This window comes from Talpa occidentalis, unplaced genomic scaffold, assembly GCF_014898055.3.
Source record: "Talpa occidentalis isolate TD23 unplaced genomic scaffold, MPIMG_talOcc4v2.1 talOcc4.6, whole genome shotgun sequence".
Classification (NCBI taxonomy): domain Eukaryota; kingdom Metazoa; phylum Chordata; class Mammalia; order Eulipotyphla; family Talpidae; genus Talpa; species Talpa occidentalis.
This window is the reverse complement of record NW_023604972.1, coordinates 28,188,720-28,202,625: the sequence shown is the minus strand read 5'-3', so window position 1 is coordinate 28,202,625 and position 13,906 is coordinate 28,188,720.

The following is a 13,906-nucleotide window of genomic DNA, read 5'->3' as shown; positions in this document are numbered from 1 at the left end:
ACAGGGAGGGGGACAGATTTTCTTCCTGAACAAAATTAACTTTAGATCTAAAGTTAAGTAGACTCAAAAAAAAAATTGCACATAAATCTTTTTTTCCAAAAAATTTATATATTTATGCATACAAGAACTGGGGTACAGGCCAGAGATGCGGTGGGTGAGAAGATTCACCAGAGTCAGAGTGGGGAACAGAACAGGCAGATTGACTGAAATATATTGCTGAGGGGTGCAGCGGGAGAGTCAGGAGAGGTCTGCTGCGCCTTGTAAGGTAGCTCCCTGGCCAGGGATCGAACTCATGCTGCAGTGGCTGCAGATAGCTTCATAGGTTGCATCTTAACCCCTTACACCATCAGGGAGGCCCTGCACATAAATCTTAACAAAATTCTTTTCTGAATCTGAGAAACCTTCACAGATTCCCTTTTTCCAAAAAATTTAATATGTTAGCAATATGAATGTACTTAGTTGTTGAACCAGGTGTAAGTAAAAAAGAAAACAACTCAATGAAAGATTATTAACCCAAGTCCTGTTTTCCCTAGAAGTTGGGGAACAAAGGGGTTCCTGATAGTTGAAATGAAAACAATTATCTGAATTTCTAAACCACATTTTTTTAACTTTTGTTTTTTTTTTCTTTCTTTTTTTAACTTTTGAACTGTACAGATTGTGAGATGGAGCCTGGGGGTCACTTTGTCCAGAACTCTTTGAATATCTATCTACTTAGTTAGATTTATTTTTGAAGGAAAAAACAAAGAAACAAGCAAATACCCATCACTAAGGCCTTATACTCCCTTAAAAAAGTATAATCATTTCCAAGATTATATCATAGGCTACAAAAAGTAGAATGATAAATATCTCCAATCTTGAAGTACAGATTCCAGGTTTGGGTACCTCCTACCCCTCTTTTTCCTAAGTCAGATGGACATGTGAACAGATTGTCCTCAGTCCAACTCAGTGCGCACCTACTTTTTGACCACACCCCTCTAGTCAGAGAAAACTCTTCAGTACATGTTTCCAATATGTATAATCTATACAACTAGCACTGCTGTTGTAAAACAAATCATAAAAGGTGTTATGAGCATTACAATAAATCCACAAAAAAAAAAAAAAAAAAAAAAAGGACCCTACAAAGATCAAATAAATAAGACTTGTAAATGCCTCATTAACTACCATGACATCATGACTAGCTTAGTTATTTCACAACACAGATGTCCTCAAGAGAGGCTGCTCCCTGATGATCAGATGTAAATCTTAGAAATGTAAACGCAAATTGTCAACCATGTTCTTGGTAAGTCTGAATATTTTGTCAGATCTGATTGGCTCCTCATTATTTGGGCCTTTAAATGTGGACAGCGGGGCACTTGTTCTAGGAGTGAAAGGGCTGCTCTGTCATTTTGTCGTTGTTTGCTTGTGCTCACGTTATTGTTTTCTCTTCCACCCATGGCTTCTTGGCAGGAAAACTTTTTAAGTCCTTTATTTTTTTTATGAGTGTTCATTCCATTAAAACCAAAGAATATTACCGAAAAACAGTCATGATAATGCAAGCAGGCACACATAAACTAACCCATCTACTGTGCTGAAAGCAAATGAGAGTGTGAGGAAATCCCCTGCAAACCCCCCCACACCATGTTCTGGAGCTCCTGCTCCTCTCTTGGGGTGACTCCATGACCCAAGACCATGTGACATTTGGATCAGGTGAGACTATCCATGTCAATCAAAGTATTTTTAACATGATAATGTTTCTGGGATGTCAGCACCATAGTCTGTACAATTTAAGGTAAACAACTAAAATGCAATTTTCTAAAAAAGACCCTTTACAAGAGCAATTAATTCAGGTTTGTGACGGAAGATGCGTAATCTATTTGATTAGCACTAGTATTATAAAACAAATTATAAAAAAAAAAAAAAACCTGAAGCCCAGTGAGTCAGGATAACTTCCCCCAATCCCACAGAGGATTCTTGGCGATTAGGGCCAGAAACCATATCCTCGGAGCTTCAGGCCAACACGCTTCCCATTACACTACAAGATTTTGAATAAATCAAGTTAGCAACTTCGTGACTGAATTAACTCCTGCTGGCCTCCTTTCAACATAGTTCTAGGTGGTGAGGGGGAGACTCGAGCCTGGAGAAGAAGAAACCAGAAGGTGACAAGTTCAGCCCTGGAGAAGGAAGAAGATTTTTAGTTCTCTGTAAGATGCAAAGGGGAGAAGAGGGTGACTTGGCTTCCTGCTGTGTCTTTGCCCCCCAATGTGTGTCTCACTGACAAAGATCATATTTTCTAAATATTTTATTTATTTTTGTGTAGAAGAACTGGAGTGCAGGCTGGGGCATACAGGTGTGTGAGAGGATTCACCAGAGTCAGAGTGGGGAGCAGAACAGGTGGAGCTTCTGAAATCTACTGCTGAGGGGAGCAGAGGATGAGACAGGAGAGGTCTGCTGTGTCACATGGGTCAGCTCCCTGGCCGGGGATCAAACTCAGATTGTGGCAGTGGTAGCGCTAAGACTTAATGGGTAGGGGGCCTCCCCGGTGGCGTAGTGGTTGAGCGCTGGGTTGCGAAGCTGCCCGCAGCCTCTGCAGTGCCGGTTCCATACCCGGCTGCTCCCCGGCCACTGGAGGAGGGTCCCGCATGACTCGCAGACCTCTCCTGCCGCCCGCTGCTCCCCTCAGCAGTGTACTTCAGTCCTTCTGCCTGCTCTGCTCCCCGCTCTGGCTCTGGTGAATTCTCTCACCCTCCTGCACTTCTGACTGTACCCAGTGCTTGTATAAATAAATAAATAAATCTTAAAAACAAAACAAAAACAAAAACAAATTAAAAAAAAAAAAGACTTAACGGGTAGGCCACCAGGCAGGCCCTCCACTGACAAAGATCTTTAGGTTGATTGATAAAGGTTCTCCTGCAAAAGTGTTCTTCTGTGCCTCCCCTACTAGATATTTAAGGACATTAGATTCAATGTCACATTGATAATGTTAATATACATTGATTATATTTGGGAACAGCCAGCCAGAAATGTGTCTGCTGTGGCACTCTATAAATGATGCTAAAATGTCCCTGGAAGTGTAATAAGATGAAGATAATTATAGTTCTCTCCTGCACCAGTAGGGCTCAATCAGAGAAGCAAGACAACTAAGATTATTATGGCATAGATTATGGATTAAGACATTCTGGCTTATACAATTTAGGGAGGAGCTGACAAAGAAAGGGTCCAAAAAATACCAGAGAGAATCCTAACCAGCCATGGTGACTTGTCCAACCAGGTAGACAAGTCAGAGCTTGTTGGCAGCTAGAGGAGACCAACTGTTGAGGAAAAGCCACGAAGGGGCTAGTGTGGAATTCTCTGGAAGACTGTGGGCTCTTTGTGGCTTCTGCCTCTGTGAGATCACAGGAAAGCATCTCATGATGGGTATGAGGTCACTGCTGGTCAGTAGTGTCAGCAGCTGGGAAGAAGAGTTGGATCACAGAGAGCAGAAAATTGAAAGCAAAGTGAAACCCACCGGTATCCCTGTGACTTTCCCTAACTACCTTTGCCGGCCTTTAAGATGTAATGGCTGCTGCTTCATTTCTGCCTCTCAAAAACACACAGTTCTCTGGTGCAACCATAACTGTGAATGATACAGGGTGTTCCTGTATCTGGGTATCTGGGAAGTGGGGTTCTAATTCAGCTAAGTTGACATTGTGCAAAGTCACTACAGTTCCTCTCGGAGACAAATTCTGTGTGACTGGAAGCAATTGTTTGATAAGCCGCTTGTAAGTGTAAGACACCCAAAGCTCAAGCTCCAATTATGATGCCTGACTGCTAAGCTGCCAAGCGAGGGAATAGGGCTATTAGCAGTAGGGCTACGGTTTTGTGTATGGAATATACTAGTTTGGAGTCGGACCTGATTTGTGCAGATGAGGCAGCAAGTTGCCTCTGAGCAGCACTTCTCACCCTTCCCTGCTGCAGGGCTCAGCAGCCTTGTGAAACCACTTGTAGAATTTGGGTTTAGAGAGAAATCTGCAACAGGTCCTCCAAGAACCAGCACTTGGGCCTCCCCGTTGGTGCAGCGGATTGAGAGCTGCACTGTGAAGCTGTCTGCAGCCTCTGCCCGGCCAGAGAGAAACCCATATGTCACTGCAGACCTCTCCTACCTGTCCCGCTGCTCCCCTCAGCAGTATCTTCAGTCATCGGCCTGTTCTACTCACCGCTCTGTCTCTAGTGAATTCTCTCGCCCTCTGATCTGTACCCCAGTGCTTGTATAAATAAATTTTAAAAATCTAAAAAAAAAAAAAAAAAAAAAAGAAAAGAAAACACTGACTTGAAGTAGTATATCATTAAAAAAAAAAAAAAAGAACCAGCACTGTGATAACATTCCCATTGAGCAAAATCTAATCTAATTTAGCAATTCCCTCTGGTGTGATTTTTAACTCAGTGGCATTTTCCAGTGCCATAGTGACATAGTGACAAAGTCATCAAACCCTACAAGCATGTTAACGATTTCTTTATCGCTCTTCATCACAATGTAAATTCTTGATCATATGCGTTTGTTCACAAGCTGTAGAGGAGACAGTTGTGGTGGGTTAGTGGTAGTGTAAGCAGCCATGGCAAGGTTAGCAGGCAACCCTCACTGTACCTTCATGGTTTGATACCTCACACTGAAATTTCCCATCTGTTTAAGTCCCTGGTGTTATAGTTAATAAGTTTCTCTGTTTAGGGAGACTTATTTACTTTTATAAAATGCAAGAGAGAACTGGATCATTTTTTATATGAATATAGACTCCAGTATCCTCATGATGTCGGTCTTAAATTATTTATGCACAGCTCAAACCTCTTGGGGCATGGTTTTTGAAAAAGCCTACATTACTATGAATCATGAGCTTTTTCTCAGTGAATAATAAAAGAAATGAGTGCTGCCTTCAGAAACTTGGAGGAGAAGAAATCTCATTTGAAGATTCTTTTACTTTTGATAATGCAGTATGCATGTATTAAGACTGTAATATGGAGCCCAAATAAAAATGCCTTAAATCATCATGGTTGAAAATAGAAATAAAGAGTGAATTTATCACTATAGCTCTATATATTATAGTAATGGTAATGATTTTTTAAAATCTGTATTCACATAATTACTCCTGAAGGCATCTAAATTATTTGTTTATCCCAATACTTTTCAATATGAAAAGCTAGTGCTCTGTGTTAAATTATAGAAAGATTTAGTAGGTACAGAAACTGTCTATGGGGAAATGTTGACTGCTTTAAAATTTCTTGAGACAACTTGCCTGTGTAATGTAACAGACAGCAGGCTTGACCCGTGAGTTGTGGGTTGATTGTGGGTGTGTCTATCATGTGTATAACGGCCACCCTCCCAACCCGCCCCCCTCCCGCTTCTGTGTGCTTCCTTTGGACTCTGTAAGTAGGTCAGACCTTGCAGAGATTGTTATGCCCTGCCCTATGAGGGCAATTTGATTGCTAAGGGAGTAAAAGCCTTACCTGATGAGCTGCAGGCTCTCCTTGCAAATTCAGGTCACTGCATTTCCACAATAGTGGAAATGTGCATTGTGGAAATGCACTATGGTATTCTTTTTATGAGACTGTGTGTGATTAGTCTATAAAGTTTGCCTAGAATGGATAATGCTTTAAAAGGATATATAGGAGCTCGTGTGTGTGTGTTCATTGGTTGTTTATTTGTTTGGAAGAGTTCAGCTTTTTTTTTTTTTTTAAGAACCCAGCTTTAATGTAGACTTCTACTTTTCAGAGATTTAGGAAGATTTTGAATGTCTTTTCCTCCAGGTAAAGCAAATCAATTTATTGATTAAACTTCTAATGAGCCAGACTACAGTGCTGCCTAGTAATGGAAGTAGTTATCAATTCTACCAAGTACCCAAATGGGTTCACAACACCCACCGCAGGGATTTTGATATTTCATTCACCACAGTATCCCCAGAACGTAGAACTGAGCTTAAATAAATATTGGTTAGTGCTTACTTAGTGCTTAGTTAATGCTTAGTGCAATCTCACCTTATAGCAATGTGCTGCCAATGTGATCTCAAACTAGTTTTTACCTTCAGGGTATAAGTTTCCTCAAGAGGCACAAGATCAGTGGTGTTCTGAGAAGTAATGAGACATTTCATGTAAAATGCTTCGGCATAGTTCTTGTCATTCACTGTCAGAGGGTTTTAAATTATTTAAAACTTAAAAAATGTTTTGCTTTTATGTAATTACGATGTGGTAACACAGCAATGCTCTCATTTATGAAATTGTTGGTTTGGAAGTACAGACCTTACATGATGAATGGTTTTTATAATTTTTTTTATGACTGTAAACCCTAACCTGACCATTAAGATTTTCTTTAATACACATGCATTTAATCTTGAAGATTAAAGTTTACTCTAGAATCTAAGATAAAAGTGCTATTATAACACATTAGAAAATCTTTACAACTTCTAAAGTTCAAAGTTTTCTTTATATCAGGAAGTATAAAGGAGTAGAAAAAGTTGTTGTTATTAAACTTTAGTAAAAACAAAAAATTGATAAATGCATTTTAAAAAGCCATTTAGTATATTGATAGAAGTACAATATTTATCTAACTGAAAACCTGAAACATAGTTACAAAATCATATTTACCTTCTTTCTGTTTTGTTAATGACAATGATAAACTATAGTCCTAAATCAATAGTTCTTTCAGATTGTTTTCTTTCACATTCATCTTATTTTTTATGTGGAAGTATTTTATTCAAAAATCCTTATTTCAAAAAATGTAATTTAAATGACAGACATCACAACCTTCCACCCCTAAATACTTATCAAGTGGCTAATGAACATAAAACGATCTTAATGAGTATTAGTATCTCTATGACCCATAATCCACTTTCCATAATTGCTCCCAAAATTGTTCCAGTAACTATTTAAAATTTTCAAAGTAGAATCTAATCTAGAAGTCTCCATGTTTAAGTTGAGTCCTTAAATTCTTCTTTTCTTCTGTATCAGCCTCTGTTTTGAGGGAGCTGGTTTGCTGAAAATCCAAACAGCTGTCCTTTGAGGTTTGCCTGAATGCTTTGTGATAATGTTAAGCTTGCCCTTACTTTTTCCATGTATTATCTGTCTTTTAGATACTATTCTGATACTTAAAAGAAACTAAATCAAGTCTGTGTAAAATAAATCAAGTTAGAACAATGTAGAAGGCTTGAATAAGCACAGACCAATGACTAAGGAACATTTTTGGATTATCTCCAGATTTAAGTCATTTGAATAATCCTGGATGAATGGCCACAAGTGATCTACGGGGGAAAAAAATAATAAATAATAACTCTTATTTTGAACAAGGACTAGAAATCAGGTACAAGGCAGTTCTGCGAAATGGATGCCAGTAGGCAAAATAAACTTCTGGCTTTCTGTCTAATGGGCCTTATGGTATTAGGTAGCATTTTTGTGATAGAAATTCTGATTGATGACTTCAATCTTTACAGAGTCAAAAGTAAAACAGCCAGGTTTAGTTGCTTAGGCAACCAACAAAGTCAGCCTGGGGAGTTATAAATTCAATTTGTTGCTAACATGCAGTCATGAAAGTCTTTTGAAACTTTCTTTGTTCAAAGGCCACTCATTTGAATGTGTTTTAAATGCTCAGGAAATAGCCTTAGATAACCTTTATTCAAGGTAGGTAAACAAAAGTGTTTCTATGACGATAATAAAATAGACTGGGTAAATTTCAAGATACTTTCACATTTGTCTATTCACCAAATAATCTGAGTCTACTTTTGCCAGGACCACAGACATGAAGGTGTGAATTGTTAGATCACATCACCAGGGCTTCAAAAATGTCATGTTCCTTCATCTCTCTAAATAAATTTACATTTGTTCAGAGGCCCCATTCATGCAGGAAATTCAATCCTGGGAATTTGGTAGGAGTAGAGGGTATGCGGATAAAACCTTTCCCCTTAGAGTCAGAACAGGAGAGCTGGGTTTCTCCCCCAGCTCAGGACATCTAGAAGTCCCTCTGATCCCCTCTGGCCACAGTTGAGATGTTCAGTGTCAAGATCCACCAGGTTCCTTCAGAGCAATAGTGCCCCCAAGCCCAGATCTTTTGAAGACTGAGGAACTAGATATTTAGTGAAGCTCCTCCCTAAGGCACCTGCAGCATTTTTGCCCTGAGGTCCTTGCACAGACCTTTGTTGACGAAGGGATCAGGCACTGATTTCCACTGCCACAGCACCTGCACACCTCGGCTGCCACCCAGGTCTTCAGAACTCACCATCTTCCCTCAAGAGCCAGCCTACATCTTCCTCTCTCAGCTGGGGCCTTTTTCTACAACAAAACTCTACACAGAGGGTGATGTTCTAGATGTCTGCTTCGTGCTTTATTTCCCAGTTCTCCTTTCATCTCTGTAATGCTCAAGTCATTAACAGTCTTGGAGGTAGTCCCCCACAGGGACTCTCTTGGATTGAAGAAGAGAGAAGACCCACTATTTTTCACGTTGCTGAATGAGTTATAAAACATAAATGACGATCTCAATGTGGTTTTCCCGTCACAGATATGAAGGTAGGAAAGACAGACCTTGTTGGGCCTCCCCGGTGGCGCAGCGGTTGAGCGCTGGGTTGTGAGGCTGCCCGCAGCCTCTGCAGCTCCAGTTCGATCCCCGGCTGCTCCCCGGCCACCGGAGGAGGGTCCCGCATGGCGCGCAGACCTCTCCTGCCGCCCGCTGCTCCCCTCAGCAGCGCAGACCTCTCCTGCCGCCCGCTGCTCCCCTCAGCAGTGTACTTCGTCACTCTACCTGCTCTGCTCCCCGCTCTGGCTCTGGTGAATTCTCTAACCCTCTCGCGCTTCTGACTGTACCCAGTGCTTGTATAAATAAATAAATAAATCTTAAAAAAAAAAAAGAAAGAAAAAGAAAAGCAGAAAGATATTAAAAAAAGTGAATTTGATGGACTCTGGGTGATGGTAATGTGTCAATGTAGGTTCATCATTTATAACAAATATATCACTCTGGTGGGGGATGGTGATAATGGGACAGACAGTCGATGAGCAAGGGCAAGAAGGGGTATGGGTAATCTTTGCACATTCACTCAATGAATCTAAGACTGCTTTAAAAAATAAGGCTATCTTGGGCTTCCCCTGGTGGTGCAGCGGTTGAGCACTGGGCTGCGAGCTGCCCGCAGCCTCTGCAGTGCCAGTTCGTTCCCCCGCAGCCAATGAGGGTCCCACAAAAAAAAAAAAAAGGCTATCTTTTTTAAGGTAAGTCTACTCCAAAGAAAGCATATACGTTGCTCACAGGCACATGAAAAAATGTGCAATGTCACTTATTATAAGGGAAATGCAAACCAAAACCACAATAAAACATCACTTCACACCTGTAAGAATGCCCTACATCAAAAAGACTTGAGAAAACAAGTGTAAGTGTGGAGAAAAAGGAACTCTCATCCACTGTTGATGGGGACATAGATTGGAGTAGCCTTTATAGAAAATAGTATAGATATTCCTTAAAAAACTATAAATGGAAATATCATATGATCCAACAATACCTCCTCTAGGTATTTATTCAAAGATTATGAAAACACTATTTCAAAAAGACATTTGCACCCCTATGTTCACAGCAGCATTATTCATAATAGCTAATACATGGAATCAACCTAAGTGCCCAATGACAGGTGAGTGGATCAGGAAAGTGTGATATATATGTTCAATGGAATACTATTCAGCTGTTAAAAAGGATAAAATTATGCCCTTTGAGAAAATTTGGATGGAACTTGAGGTGATTACACTAAATGAAATAAATCAGAAAATGAAAGACAGTTACCAGATGGTCTCACTCACATGTGGAATATAAATAACCAAAGAAAATAAATTGGCAAAACACAGCAAAAATAACTCTTAGATTAAAAAATACAATGGTTTCCAGAGGAGAAGGGGAATGAGGTAGAGGGGGTTAATGTGATAGTGTGGTAGCATATATACACACATTGAAGTGAGAAACCACACCCTTCAAATTACAGAGTTTTATAAACAAATGGGTAGTCAATCAAAGTTGATTGGAAAAGTAAGACTTACCATACCTGCTATAAAATGTAAAGCTTACTAGTTTCTGTCAGTTAGATCTTGGTTAATATGCCCCTCTTCTAGGCCTCCCTGGTGGCACAAGGGGTTAAGACACAACCTATGAAGCTATCCGCAGCCACTGCAGCACGAGTTCAATCCCCAGCCAGGGAGATACCCACATGATGCAGCAGACCTCGCCTGTCTCACTTGCTGCTCCCCTCAACTGTGTATTTCAGTCAACCTGCCTGTTCTGTTCCCCACTCTGTCTCTAGTGAATCCTCTCACCTCCCATACCTCTGGCCTATACCCCAGTTCTTGTAGGCGTAAATAAATAAAATGTTTTTTAAAAATTTTAAAAATAGTTTTAAAAAAAATGCCCCTCTTCTAAAATGGAATTATGTCCTGCAAGGAGCTATAGCTGTGATTGGATTTTTCAGCAGAAAATCAAATAGCTTTTATCTTATCCTGACTCTGGCCAAGTGGGGAGGCTGATCCGGAGACAGACACTAGAACAGAGACCATGGCATGAAGACATCAATGCATTCTTGACATGAAGTCAAAATATCTGCCACAAGATATGACTGCTCTGCTTGACCATACATTCTCACTGCTATCGCAGAAGCATTCTGGTTTTGGTTTTTGTTTTCCCAAAGGGCTTGACATAACTCTGGCTGTGGAAAGCAGTATTGGAATATTCAAGTGCTGAATTTACCTTCAGAATGTCTATTATTGGCATTTGTGAGTAAAACAAAGGCTAGGCCAATCTCAGGGAAGACTGGTGATACAACCAAATCCACGTACTCATCATATTTCAAATTTTCCTCATTTGGGTCAAAATTATGCTCTCTGGGACCTGCTTTGCCCCTTGCTGAGTCTGGCAGCCTGAACATCAAATCCAGATGAACCTCAGGCAGCCAGAGCTCTCGGTTGATGGCCCAAAAGCTCAAGCTGAGAGTCTGGCAGCCTCTCCTGACAGCGGTGCCAGTTCATAAAGGAAAGCAGAACCTGCATTCAATCTTTACGTGACACCTCATTTAAACCAGACTGCTCTGCTTTTGTGAGACTTGACGTTATTTATTCCTCAGAGAGGGAATGAGTGACTCACGAGATCTTGTGATTTCTCAGCCTCTCACAGAAGTAGGCAGATGGCAAGTGAAGGGCTGGGCCAAGGAAAAGGATGGCAGGCGGGTGAGGCTGATTAGGCCCCTCCAAGGCCCCCTGCTCACACAGGAGGCACGCTTCCCACCGTGAAACCAGCCAGAACCCATTTTGCCCAGCAGGAAGAGGTGGTTGAGCGTGAGCTCCAAGTACCCTGTGGTCTAGATTCCTACTGCATTTTGTTTTGGATCCATCCTGTGCCTGCCTTACAAGGCCTGCCCTCCTGCCAGCTATGGTGCATAGCTCTCTCTTCCTGCTCTAATGTGCCATTATGTCTTTATTCAAATGTAGGTAAACTGCTCATTGGGCCGCTCTCTCTCCTTTGCTGCCCAAGCACCTGTTCCTGCCTCTTGTATCCAATTATATATCTCTTCTGTCCAATTGAGCTACTGGAGACATACATTTTGTAAAGATTAAAAGCCTGAGTCTGGGGCCAGACCACTGAGTCTGAATGCTAACAGCGCCAATTCCCAACCCTGACCTTGGCCTTGTTGCTTTACTTCTCTAGGCTTCCTTTTCTTACACATAAAGTTGGAATAATACACTCATTACTCAGGCTCTTTAGAAACACCCTGACACTATTTTATTAAGGAAGGGAGGGAGAAGAGGAGGAATGAAAGGAGGAGAAAAAGAGAAATAAAGAACCATGTATTATTCATTGTCTATGTTGTACTTCATTAAATTCATTTATTCATTCATGAATCCACGCAATGTTTCAACTACTGAACAAGATCATCCCTGACCTCAAGGAGTTCACAGTAAAGAAGGTGTGACAATAAGTGACACCAGTGTTCAACCACTAACGTAACAGTGTGATGACAGAGAGGGACAGCAGACTGGCATCACTCAGAAGCACATGGCTCTGGAGACTGAGTTCAAATTCTGGTTCTGTCAACTCCTGGCCATGTGACCTTTCTAGCACCTCCTCTGTGGAACTGCTGTGGGGTTGAGGTTAAAAAGGGAAGTCAGGGCCTCCATAGTGGCGCAAGGGATTAAAGACAGTGCTATCAAGCTATCTCCAGCCACTGCAGTTCAATCCCCTGAGGCCAGGAAGCATCCCACATGGCGCAGCAGACCTCTCCTGTCTCACCTGCTGCTCCCCTTAGCAGTGTATTTCAGTCAGTCTGCCTGTTCTGTTCCCCACTCTGTCTCTGGTGAATCCTCTCACCCCTCACACCTCTGGTTTGCACACCAGTTCTTGCATGCATAAATAAAATTAAAAAAAAAAAAAGTGAAGTCAGACCGGAGGTATGCCAGGCACATAGTATAACAATGTTAGTTACACATATTACTCAGGGCCTCCCCAGTGGCACAGCGGTTGAGTGCTGGGTTGCGATGTTGCCCGCAGACTCTGCAGCACCGGTTTGGTCCCCGGCCGCCAGGCAAGGGTCCCACATGGTGCGCAAACCTCTCCTGTCGCCCGCTGCTCCCCTCAGCAGTGTATTTCATCTGCCTGTTCTGCTCCCCGCTCTGGCTCTGGTGAATTCTCTCACCCTCCCGTGCTTCTGACTGTACCCAGTGCTTGTATAAATAATAAATAAATAAATCTTTTTAAAAATTATTAAAAAAACAAAAAACAACAAATATTACTCACCAAAAAGATTCAGTGAGCCTCTCTCAAGATGTCTAGAATAGGCCTTATCCAGGGCCTCCCCGGTGGCGCAGCGGTTGAGTGCTGGGTTGGGAAGCTGCCCGCAGCCTCTGCGGCACCGGTTCGATCCCCAGCTGCTCCCCGGCCACCGGAGGAGGGTCCCACATGGCGCGCAGACCTCTCCTGCCGCCCGCTGCTCCCCTCAGCAGTGTACTTCGGTCCTTCTGCCTGCTCTGCTCCCCGCTCTGGCTCGGTGAATTCTCTCACCCTCCCGCTTTTCTGACTGTACCCAGTGCCTGTATAAATAAATAAATAAATAAATAAATAAATAAATAAATCTTAAAAAAAAAAAAAGAATAGGCCTTATCCAATATGTGACTCCCTAGTATGTGGAACGAAGGTCAATTGAAGCCATTTGAGCCTCAGGAGAGAGACTGTTACTGTTACTTAAAGAATGCAGATTACTTAGATTTAGGGGTATACCCAGAAACAAACTTTTTATCAGAGAAACCTCTCATAAGGCAGGGCAACTTCTTGAGACAAGTTTTGTCAAATGAAGTTATCCCCTCCTTGTCACATGAAACCCACTCCTTTCTTCTTGATGCCCCAAACCCCTTAAAATGGGATATAAACTCTCCAGCTTTCCCCATTTACTTTATAATCTATTGCCATGAACATTCTCCATGTTATTAAATTTGGTCTTTTTCGCCTACTAATCTGGAAGATGTTAGTTTGTGTGTTCATCCAGTCTCAGAAGAACCCTGAGGGGTTGGGGGAAGATTCCCCTGCACCCTGACATATATATGTATCATACATACATATGTGCCTGTGTGAATATATATTAATATACATATGCATAGGGCTTCCCTGGTGGCACAAGGGGTTGAGACGCAACCTATGAGGCAATCTGGAGCCTCTGCAGCACGAGTTCCATCCCCGGCTGGGGAGCTACCCACATGGAGCAACAGACCACTCCTTCTCGCCCACTGCTCCCCTCACCAGTGTATTTCGTCAGTCTGCCTGTCCTGCTCCCTGCTCTGTCTCTGAATCTTCTCACCCCCCCCACCTGCCCCCCTCACCTCTGGCATGTGCCCCAGCTCTTGTATGCATGAATAAATAAATCTTAAAAAATATATACACATATGCATAATAGCGATCCACTGC